Source organism: Elgaria multicarinata, chromosome 4 (genome assembly GCF_023053635.1).
Source record: "Elgaria multicarinata webbii isolate HBS135686 ecotype San Diego chromosome 4, rElgMul1.1.pri, whole genome shotgun sequence".
In the NCBI taxonomy this organism is placed as follows: Eukaryota; Metazoa; Chordata; class Lepidosauria; order Squamata; family Anguidae; genus Elgaria; species Elgaria multicarinata.
Genome location: NC_086174.1, coordinates 106240600 through 106251661, shown reverse-complemented (window position 1 = coordinate 106251661; position 11062 = coordinate 106240600).

The following is an 11062-nucleotide window of genomic DNA, read 5'->3' as shown; positions in this document are numbered from 1 at the left end:
GAGGGGACTTGAACACCCAAACAAGGCTTATGTGTATGAGGCTTTACAGAGTGACACGATGGCCCCAAAGAATTTGATGGAGAGGAACGCAAGGAAGATAGAGATGAAAGTAAAAAAAGGGAAGAATATGCATTCTCTCCTTAGTTTTAATAAGAGGATGGGAACTAAGGCTTGATGGGAAAGACAGGATTTGAGGAGGGACAGGTGTTCTGGATGCCAATTGCTGGCAAAAAGGACAATAAAGGAAAATGGGTGGAGTCATTTGAGGGAGCATTTTGGAAAATAAAATGATCAGTCAGTGCCTTCATTTTATGTGGTGTTAGAAAGTAATTACAAAACATGACTTTTGAAAATAGAGTGTGCCCACATAGAGTGAGTATGGATAATTTGACCCATTACTTTTTGTTGTGTCCTTCGTATATATCCAGTGGAAATGAATGATTGCCTCCTCTTTTAACTAAAAAATCTTTACTAGTCAATAAACCCAATACCAAATCCCTCCTTAATTCTACTTACCTTAAGCAGTATGCATAGCTGACTGTTTTCTTAACAACTTTCCCTAAATAGTTGCTATAGTGTAGGATGAATTTGTCTTGCACTATCAAAGGTTAAGACTCTAAATGTGACTCCTACTGAATTAGTTGATGGTGGCCTTCTGAGTCTTTCATTACCTTTCAAGGTTATAGTCAAAAGTTAACACAATCAGCCACACCAGTGTGCCCTGTTTCAGAATGAAGTACCTGTATCACAACTTTTACTGTTTTACAGCCATCGGCCTTATCAAAGAAAAATACATTTTAACAGGACAAACTCCAAAACTGATCTATTTCCCACCCAAATTTCCCCTGATTTACAAAGCAGGAAGAGCAAAATTTCCCATACACATTGTAAGGTAAGGGTCATGCTCTCTCAACAACTAAGTTTGACAGTATCATGAAAACAATTCTATTATTTTAACCTCAAGAATATTTCCCTGGAATCGCTGAAAGCACGACAGTATGAAAAAAAGGGGACAACACCCTCTATTTCTCTTGTAGAACAAAAAACATTGATTTGTGGGGATTTGATATACATAAATGTTGGTAGAGGAGAAATCCAAATAAATTGGGCACATTTTAAGCCATCATTTCGCATGTATTATTATTAAATGACCATGACACAATTGTTCCTTTTTGATTTGTTTTTAATCTTCAGACTTTTTTTTTTTTAGCAATAAAAACCAAGTCATAACTTAAAAGGAAGTAAATCTGGGCAGGTTTACAGTCTCCATTTTCTTTAAATACCAGGCAGTTCCCCTATGAGTAGTAACAGCAGAATGTGTTATTGATTGTCTCAAAGTTTAACCCACATACAAAATATTCAGAGGAAACTGTGGAAGAGCTGCTTATTTTGTCAAAGAACTCAGAATCATCCGAATAATTACTTCAAGGTAAAGAAGATACCCATGGATTATTTAAGTCTCTTACTTTTAAAAAACACACACCAAGATCTTCCATACAGAAGAACTGACTTCAACATTGTGGGTCTATTGCATGCAACCACTATTCAAACTTGATAAATGAACCTTTAATCTCATACACAGACATATGAATTGCATTGCAGTTTCAAAGCAGGACATATTATCTCCTAGCAGGCATTTGGCAGAGACAATTCAGAGAGCCATCCAAATTCAAGCATTTGTGATCAGAGAGTAAAGACTTGGAAACTCTTTGTTCTTCAACAAGGAAATGTATATCTTCAGGAGAGCATAGATATCGTCAGGGGGTATAACTGGTGTGCCCATGGGACTTTCCTCTAGTGGAACGAGAATTAGCGCTTCCAAAAGGAACCCCAAAAACAAGCAGAAATACTTCTTTCCAGAACGGGGCAGGTTAGTGGAGCTCCCTTCTGCAAACTCCACCGACCAGCCTATTCTGGAAAAGATTGTTTCCGCTCTTTCTGGTTGCCTTACGAACTGCTAGCTTCCCTTTGTACTAGTAGTGAGTCCCACTAGTGTGCGGGTAACTTTGGATACTGCCCAAAATAAATGAATAAATGAATTAAAGCTGCAATCCTAAACACACTTTCCTGGGTGTAAGGCCTAGTGAACTCAACTGTGCTAAGTAGACATGTATAAGATTGAACTATTAATGTGTTTATATACTGCTTATCTGGGCAGAGAGGCTCAACAAAGTGGCTTACAAATTTGAAAACAAAGATAAAATAACCAGGATTATAAAGAACACAACAACAACACATTTCAGTATCAGCAACAACTGCTAAGATTTTTGAACTGCAAACCAGCATAGGTTTAATTACAAGCAGATTCAATTAAAATTAATACCCAGGTTGCAAGGTTCTGTTTAAAAGCAGAAGAAAGCACCACTAGATGGAAAAGGAACGGGAGGCAAGCTCTGGTTCTGCTGAAAACAGTTAAAATCTTTAATAATTCTTTTTTGTAAAAGGCTCGACATTTCAGATTTAACAAAATCCTTCCTCAGGAGCTACAACAGATGAGATTTTAACAGTTAAAAATACAAACAGACATAGGGAACAACACCCGTACCAAAACAAACTCTGTTTATGTTTTTTGTTACTTATATAGCCAGGATTTAAAAGCAGTCAATGAGAAAGCCAGATGCATTTTCTGAAAGAGGGAATTCCTCAGTGACGGGGCCACAACTGAAAAGGCCAACTGTGGTGCAGGCAGGTTCATATAGCTGCAAGTGATCCTTCAAATAAACCTGATCCCAAGCGATTTAGGGCTTTAAATGTAACAACCAGCACTTTGAACTGAGCCTGGAAAAGCACTTGCAACCAGTGTAACTGCTACAGAATCAGTGTAATATGCTCTGATTGCCTAGCCTCCAGAAGAAAGTTTCCTTTCCCATCTATGGAATGAATACAATACAGACCAGGATGATACAAGCTTATTCAACTAGCCAGGATTCAATCCTATGCATGTTTAGACAGAAAAAAAGTCATACAATTCCCAGCATTCCCTAGCCAGTAGTTTTGTTTTTTTAAAAAAACACAATTCTTTTCCAGGAAGCATTCTTCAACTGACCAGCCACTGTTTTATTGGTACTTTGGTTTAAATTAACAATTTTAATTTGCTGCTTTTAACCTTCTTTCTTTTTACTGTTTTATTCCTATGTGCACTGCTCTAGAATCTATTTAGATATGGAGTGGTACATAAATATTGTAAATAAATAAATAAATAAATAAATAAAATAGATATATAGGCCCAGTTGAGATATGGTGGAAGGGAAGACACGGCCTTCTAGTATGCAGCTAACATGTGTGAGATGGACTGTCCTCATGGATACCAAAATAACATACATATAAAATACATTATTTAAGGCTCAAGGAGAGATTTTGGCACAAGGAGATGAAAAGACAAAACCAAAGTTGTAATGGAGCATGTTTGGATATAATTTGACAAGAGAAAAGTGTTCACAGATGAGAGTCCAGGGATGTTTCTGGCAGGTAACAGCTCCCTGAATGAAACAGATTCACCTGAACGTGGGTGAATGGCTGACTGGCTGTTTAATGTGAACCATCTTGCCCATGTTTAATGATGCCAAATCAGTTTTCATTTGACAGGGATCATTTTTCACTGCAGCCCTCTAGTCTGGAAGCCTTTGCCAAACAGCTTTAACTTCTTTAACGCCATTTGGGGATAGAGTTTCTGATACAGACTGGAGAGAACAAATGGAGGGAATAACGAAGTGAAATTATCCTGCAGATTCTTTTTCCTTTAAAAAAAAGGAAAAGAAAAATGAGGAAATAGTAAACAGTCGATGCAAAAGGTTCAAATTTTTATAATAAAGCATCCCAGTGCATACTTCATGCATACTTCCTTTATGCATCACAAATGAAATTATTAAGCTTTGTGCCACAGACTTTTATTTATTTATTTATTAGCAGGATAACACTAAGAGCACAAAGCTTTACTTTGTTAGCAACGTATCACTTTTGCAACTATAGGAGTTACACAGGTCAAAAGGTTTCCTTTTCTTGTGAATTATCCAAGAAATAAAAACAAAAGAATACATAGCAACGACAATTAGTGGGTTGCAATACCAATTTAGATGGGTCAACCAGGGGTCTGTCTTCACGGCACTGGGTCGGTGCTGCTCTGCTGCCAAACCCTGCACTATCGTTGGCAAAGGCAGGCAGTGCTGCCTTTCCAGCAACTATTAGGCTCACCGGGGGGGGGCTCCCTCTCCCACAGCTTCTGGCGACCAATAGGTCACCTTCCACCCAGGAACGCCCCTGGAATGGCTTCGAGCGATGAGAGCGGCAGAAGAGCCAGGCTGCCCTCGCTATGGTAGGAAAAGTCAGGATAGTAGAGCCCCCAATATTTTAACACACATAGGTGTTGATCAGAGAGAGAGAAGGAAGATGGCTGCCCACTCCACAACATTTTAGCACAATTCTATGATTGTTTATTCAGATGTAACTCCCACTTTTTAAAATGGGGTTTATTCTGAGTCAAGTGTGTGCATAGGATTGCACTCTTTGGGTAGTAACCGATGTTAGAGTAGACCCATTGAAATGAATGAGACTGAAGGTAGTCATGACTAACTTAAATCCTATTCATTTCAATGGATTTACTTTACATAGGACTAACGTTGGATACTATCTTTTATTTGTATGTATTTTATTTATTTAATATAGGGATAGGGAAGCGCTTTCAGCCCAAGGGCTGAATTCAATTCAGTTTCTTGGGGGATGAGTTTGTGGTGGGCAGGGCCAAAGCCAAAAAAAATGTGGTGGTAAAAATACCACCATATTGTAGCCTAAAGCTCTTTCTGCCAGTAACTAAGCCTTAGGAGAGCCATTTCAACCTTAAAAGGGGGGGGGCTTTGCAAAAGCAGGGAAAACACCATGGAATTAACAGTTGGGGAAAGGATCAGGGAAGAGGGTATGACCCTATGGGAAACACCAGAGGGCTGGATTGGAAACCCAAGAGAGCTGGATTTTTGCCATGGGCCTGAGGCTACCCACCCGATTTGATATATATATGCCCCACCTTTTGTGGCTGAGCCCCCAGAGGATGGGTATGACAACTGACATTAAGTGCAATACATAAAAGAAACAAAACACTGAACAAATAGCAAAACAAAACAAAATTAGCAACAGCAGTGGGATAGATCACAAGAGAAGCCAGGAGACCACTCGGCCTGATAGCCCAAAAAAATCCCTCTGAAATAAAAGCACCTTAGCTTGGTATCAAAAACCCAACTAAGGTGCACATGTAGAGAACAAGCTCTTCCTTGGAGAGGGTTCTAAAGTCTTGCTGCTGAGAAGGCCCGTCCTGGGTATCCCCGCCTCACTACACACACAGTGTTTCAATTGGTGAGAAGGCCAAACTATGGGTAGGCCTCAGGTCAAGTAGCAAATGGCCACACCCAAGTCAGGATGCACTGTACCTGAAGTCAGTCAATTATTTTGTCACATGAGGAAGAAAACTTCACAAACACCTCTCCTCACCTTCAGAAAATTAATAATTGCCAATGTCCAGGGCATGGGCAGCAAGGCCTCAGTGCAGGAATGCCAGGGCCAGGATGGACAGAGGTGGAATGGGCAAACAGAGTCCAGGCAGGGCCAGAGGCAAGCAGGGTTCAGAGTCCAGAGGCAAACAGAGTTCAGGCAAGGCCAAAGGCATGGTCAGGAGAAACAGAAGATCAGGCAAGGCCTGGGATTGCAGGTAGTCAGGAACAGGCTGCAGCAGGCACAAGAGACTGCATTGCTGTGGCAAAGCTGGAGTGGAAATGCAGTTCTTATATAGCCTTTTCCTGGCTGCTCCCAGCTGGTCTACATCAGCCCACCTGTGAGTGCTTGATGATATGAGCCTGGATCCTGCAACTACTCTGCGGCCGGCAAGGTGCACTGCGGCCACCAGATGGCAATGCAGGACAGAACTTGACAATAATGATAATAATATATTACTAACAATTTACTGCTCTTTTATGGCACCCAATATCAGCTGCTTGAGGCTTTAAAAGGTTATATAGTAGCATCTTTGGTTTAAATGGTGGTTCTCTGATACTTGGTATTATTATTATTATTATTATTATTATTATTATTATTATTATTATTATTATTATTATTCCACCTTTTGCCCAATTCTGGGCCTCAAGGCGGCCTTACAAAATTTAAAACATATACATTTTAAAACCTATGAAAAGAAATATACAGAAGTTAAAAGAAGTATTAAATATATTACAATATTAAAACATTAAACATTTAAAATACATGACAATTTTACAAGTCTTTAACATAGATGGAGGCCCAGATTATTCGCCAAAGGCCTGCTGGAACAGGAGAGCTGCTGGGATACCAGGTGCTGATCATGGTTGGCTGCAAAGCTCCCTCATTCTCCATAATGTCAGTATTCCTCATCTATTAGGATGCAGGCATAAAGAACAGGCAAAGCCATAATTAAAATCACAGTAACGTCAAGGATACACCTGCTCCTGCAGAAGTATGGAGATTTAGTGACACTCCTGGGAAAAGTGATGAAAATCAGTGACATTTGTCAAACCCAGAAAAACAAATGGGGAAGAAATTATCATCAGCATAAGTTTCTCTTTCTGGCCCATTTGGTTATATTACTTCAACATTCAATCAAATAACATTTCCTGTCTCTTGAATCTATTTAGTTCCCCCCAGATTTATTCTCCAGATAACTAAAATATAGGAATGGATAGTTTGGGCTAGTGCCACTATAGCAGCAGTGCGAAGTGTTTGCATTAAAGTAGAGGAAGGGAGGAACAGAAATGGTTTTCTGATAGGTCCTATACATCTTGCTAAAATTAAAAGGATCTCTATATTTTAAAAGGATTGTTCAGTTCTATAGACATGTCCATTTTTATAGGATTTTACAGCACCGTCTGCAGTTTGGTTTATCTTATATTTTATATAAAAAACATAAAATGTAACTGAAGTATTGGATTTTTTTTTAATTATCAGCTATCCTGTCTCCAATGTTACTTATACACCCACACACATTTTTACGGTGCAAACATATGGGTTGGCCACCTGCTAGCCTCTCCCTGCTTCTATGAAGCCATTTTTACTAGACGGCCTTTGAGCCTGTCTACCTGTGTCGCGCTGTAGGGTGGGAATGAAGCTGAGAGACTTGTGGATCCAGCGGATCCACGGCTTCTCCTCTCCCTTCTCCACCCACCTTCCTTCCTCACTGTCCTCTTCCTGAGAGCGCAACACTGACCTTGGGAAGAGGGCAGCCACTGCAAAACTTTCTGCAGCATGGGCAGGGGTAGGGGACAGATCTACAATTGGATCTCTTCCTCCGAGGTTGGACTTCTGCCTTTGACCTCGGAGCAGCATCCTATGGGCCTTCCGACACTGTTGAGGGGCCATAGGATTGCTCTGCCGAATACATACGTATCACCAAAGAATGAAATCTCTTCTAATGCCGCATTCCTCCATTGCCATCATTCTTACAATCATGCAACCAAAATCTTCTCACATTTCCCCTTAAAGGCAATGATAAATGTTTGCTCTTTATTTATTCATTTATTTATTTATTTAAAACATTTGGATCCCGCCCTATATCACTAGGATCTCAGGGCGGCATACAGATAAAATCATACCATATAAAACAATAAATATATACAGCTAAAAACAAATCAAACCATGAATCAAGGTAAAACCAGTATATAATTTAAAAGCAATAAAAACAATTAAAATTGTTAAAACAATGTGCAAACTTGGTGAATTTAACCATTAAAGTCTTTGTTAAAAAGCCATGTTTTCATTTGGAGCCGGAATAAAATCAAAGTTGGCGCCAGTTGGGCCTCCTTACTTTTTTTTAAGGTAAATATTTCCATATCCCTCTTTTTTTATATCAGTCATTTAAATAACTGCAATATGCTATCATAATTCCCCTTGATAGCTATTTCTCCAAGCTGAACATGCTGAGTACATTCTGCCCTGGGTATATTCTGCTCTGTCTCATGCCACATGTTCCAAACTCTTATCGTGTGACAACTAAAATAGATCGTGGTACTTTAGGTAAGTTATTTTATTTTTGTTTATAGCATTTATATGCTGCCCAATAACAAGGGCCCCTGGGCAGCTTACTATGATAAAACACAAATAAAAGAAATTAAACCAAAATAAAAAATACAACATAAAAATACAGCAACAATGAATAAATCAATACAACAGGATTCTCAACAGCATAAAAGATGTTTGAACAGAGCTTTAAAATTCGAGACAATATTTCTTAAAAACCTTAATTTACTAAAATAATTATTTTTAAAGCCTGGGAAAATAAAAATGGCTTTACTGATGCAATTTGACCACAATGTTGGTGCTACATCTTTGGGGAAAGCATTCCATAACCAGGGTGCCACCACTAAAAAGGCCCTCTTGCCAATAGCTACTTGCTGCACTTTACATGGTGGGGGCGCCGGGTAGAAAGGCCTCAGAAGATGCTCAGCATCTGGATGAGGGAAGAAGCGATCCTATTACGACACAGTGACTAGTTCATATATGTCTGACAACTGGTAAAGAAGATACATTTAATTGTTAAAAAAAACTGGCCTTTAGGATTCTTTAAAAGATACCTAAGCAGAAGTAAGCAACTGTGATTTCTCCAGTCACTACAATAGTTTGTCCTGGAACGTTGACTCTCCGAAGTACTTTCACATGGTACTAGCCTGAGTCTGTGCTTTCCCACCCTTTGCAGGTAATATAAAGCCTCCAGCTTGCTGGAGGCACAAGCCTCTGGCACAAGCCAAAGGTATCTTGCCTTGTGGCTCTGGCAATTTATGTGGAAGCCAGCTTTTTTTTCTACCTGGTTCACTAGTGCTTCTGTAGCTGAGAGGGACTGGACTGAGAGTGAATGGGGGGACGACAACCTCTGGCATGGTTCCAAGAGACATAGCTCCCCCCAACACTACGTCTCGCCAGGAAGTTGAGTAATATCCAGCTACAAGGCACCCTTTCCGGGAGATGGGGACATAACTGGACAACTGCTGTGGGATCCCCAGCTGCTGTGGGATTCCTAGCCAGGCATGATGACTTGATTCCACTTCTTCCATATTTCTGTGGAGGAGAGGAACTGGAGTGAGAGTGGAACAAGAAAGCTAATGATGTGCTCTGGTGTGGGTCTTCAATGCTCTATTCTGTCCTCTGTGCTGTTTAACATATACATGAAACCAGTGGGAGAGGTCATCCACCATTTTGGGGTGGAGACTCATCACTATCCTGATTATACCCAGCTCTATCTCTATCTTTCCTTTTCAACTGATGCCAAGGAGGCTGTGAAAGTCCTGAAGTCTGGTGTTTGGGGTGCAGTGAGGGCCTGGACATGGGCAAACAAACTGAAGCTTAATTCAGGCAAAACAGAGGTCAGGTCGACAGTAGACAGGCCAACCCAGAATTGGGAGAACAATGTGTGAATCAGCAAAACTCAAGGTTGCTGAAGTTCTCCAAGTTCCATCTTAAAGCTCGTTCTGATTCGAGTCCGTATCAGATTGTGAGTTTTTTCCCCTTTTTGCATGAAAACCCGTGCATATTTTTGTGGGTTTCCCCCCCAAATGCATACATTGATTGTGCACATCTTTGAAATGTACCCGTTCTTATCCCATTGATTAAAGTGTATTTGTGTGCATTTTTCAAAAGTATGCATTTTTCGTGTGCATTTTTCAAAAGTATGCATTTTTCATGTGCGTTTTTCAAATGTATGCAGACTTTTGGACGCATTTTGTTCAGTCCACGAATCACATTGCAACCTTGGAAACGTACGGACTTCAACCACAGACTGTGTCCAAGTCCATGTTCAATCTGGATGGTGCGGACTGGGTAAATAAAAAAAGAACTGAAACGAAGTTCTCATACATCCCTAAGTACAACCTGTGCCGGATGAGGCAGCACTCCCTCTCAAGGATCATGTATGCAGATGAAAGGATCCAGCATTGTTCCTCGATGGTCAATGGCAGTGGTGCCATGACTGCCTTTGCCCAGCTTTGGTTGGTACGCCAGCTGTGTCCCTTCCTGGGGAAGGTGGATCTGGCCACAGTGAGACCGTTCTTTCTGCTTGCACTGTGAGACAGACTAGGATGAAAGCCTCTCACTGTTATATATTATTACTGGCACCTTTGGATCAAGAATTGGCAAGCATGGATATATTTTTATCCACAAAAGTTGTTGAAGAGCTTGAAAACATGATATTTTCCCCTTCAGGTTTTCGTTTCACAAAGGTAATAGTCAGAACATAGGGGGAGGTGAGAGTTAACCTCTACGCCGAGTTATAAAAAGCCAGTGCGTGTTTTTATTTATCTATTTATTGCATTTTTATACCGCCCAATAGCCGACGCTCCCTGGGGTTTTTATAGCCTTAATCATGGGTTTTAAGGTTTAAACACACTGAGTTCTGCTATGGGGTTTTTGAAATAACCATGCACATTTTTTTGCAATGCAAATAACATTGCAATCATTATCTTTGCAAATAAACCCTGGGAGGATCTTAAAAATTTCTGGAGCAGGTCAATAATTTGTTTCCTTCAAGAAAACGAATGAATTTATTTTGAGACTTCCCCTGCTTCATGAATAATGGCAAATTAGTGGGATTCCCCATTACTTGTTTGGCTAGTAAACAGAGAACTGCCAAAATGCCAGGTCTGCTATAGATCCATTTGTAAGACGGGAATGGACATTTTCCTTTGCAAATTGAAGAGCAGAACTCCTAACAGTCAAGCTACATTTGTAAATCACAGCCTTGAAACAGGATTTTAATAATTAGTAAGTATGAGCTACAACAGCAACTCAACTCTCTCCTTTAAAATGCTATTTTTAAAGTTCTCCTAATTTAAAGCCTTTTCATCAACCTGAAGTATATTTCCTCAGCCACTTGGCAAAAGACTCCCCCCCTTTTTTTGCCACTAAGCGCAAGCCGTAAATTGTTCCATATCTGTTTTCTTTTCAACACTCAAATAAAGGCCTTTGACTGCTCCGCTCTTATTAGGACCACATAAATCAAAGTCTATTAAAGGGCAAGTCTGGTAATCTGAGAAAACAGCCTGCTCAGACTGTGCTATGGAAT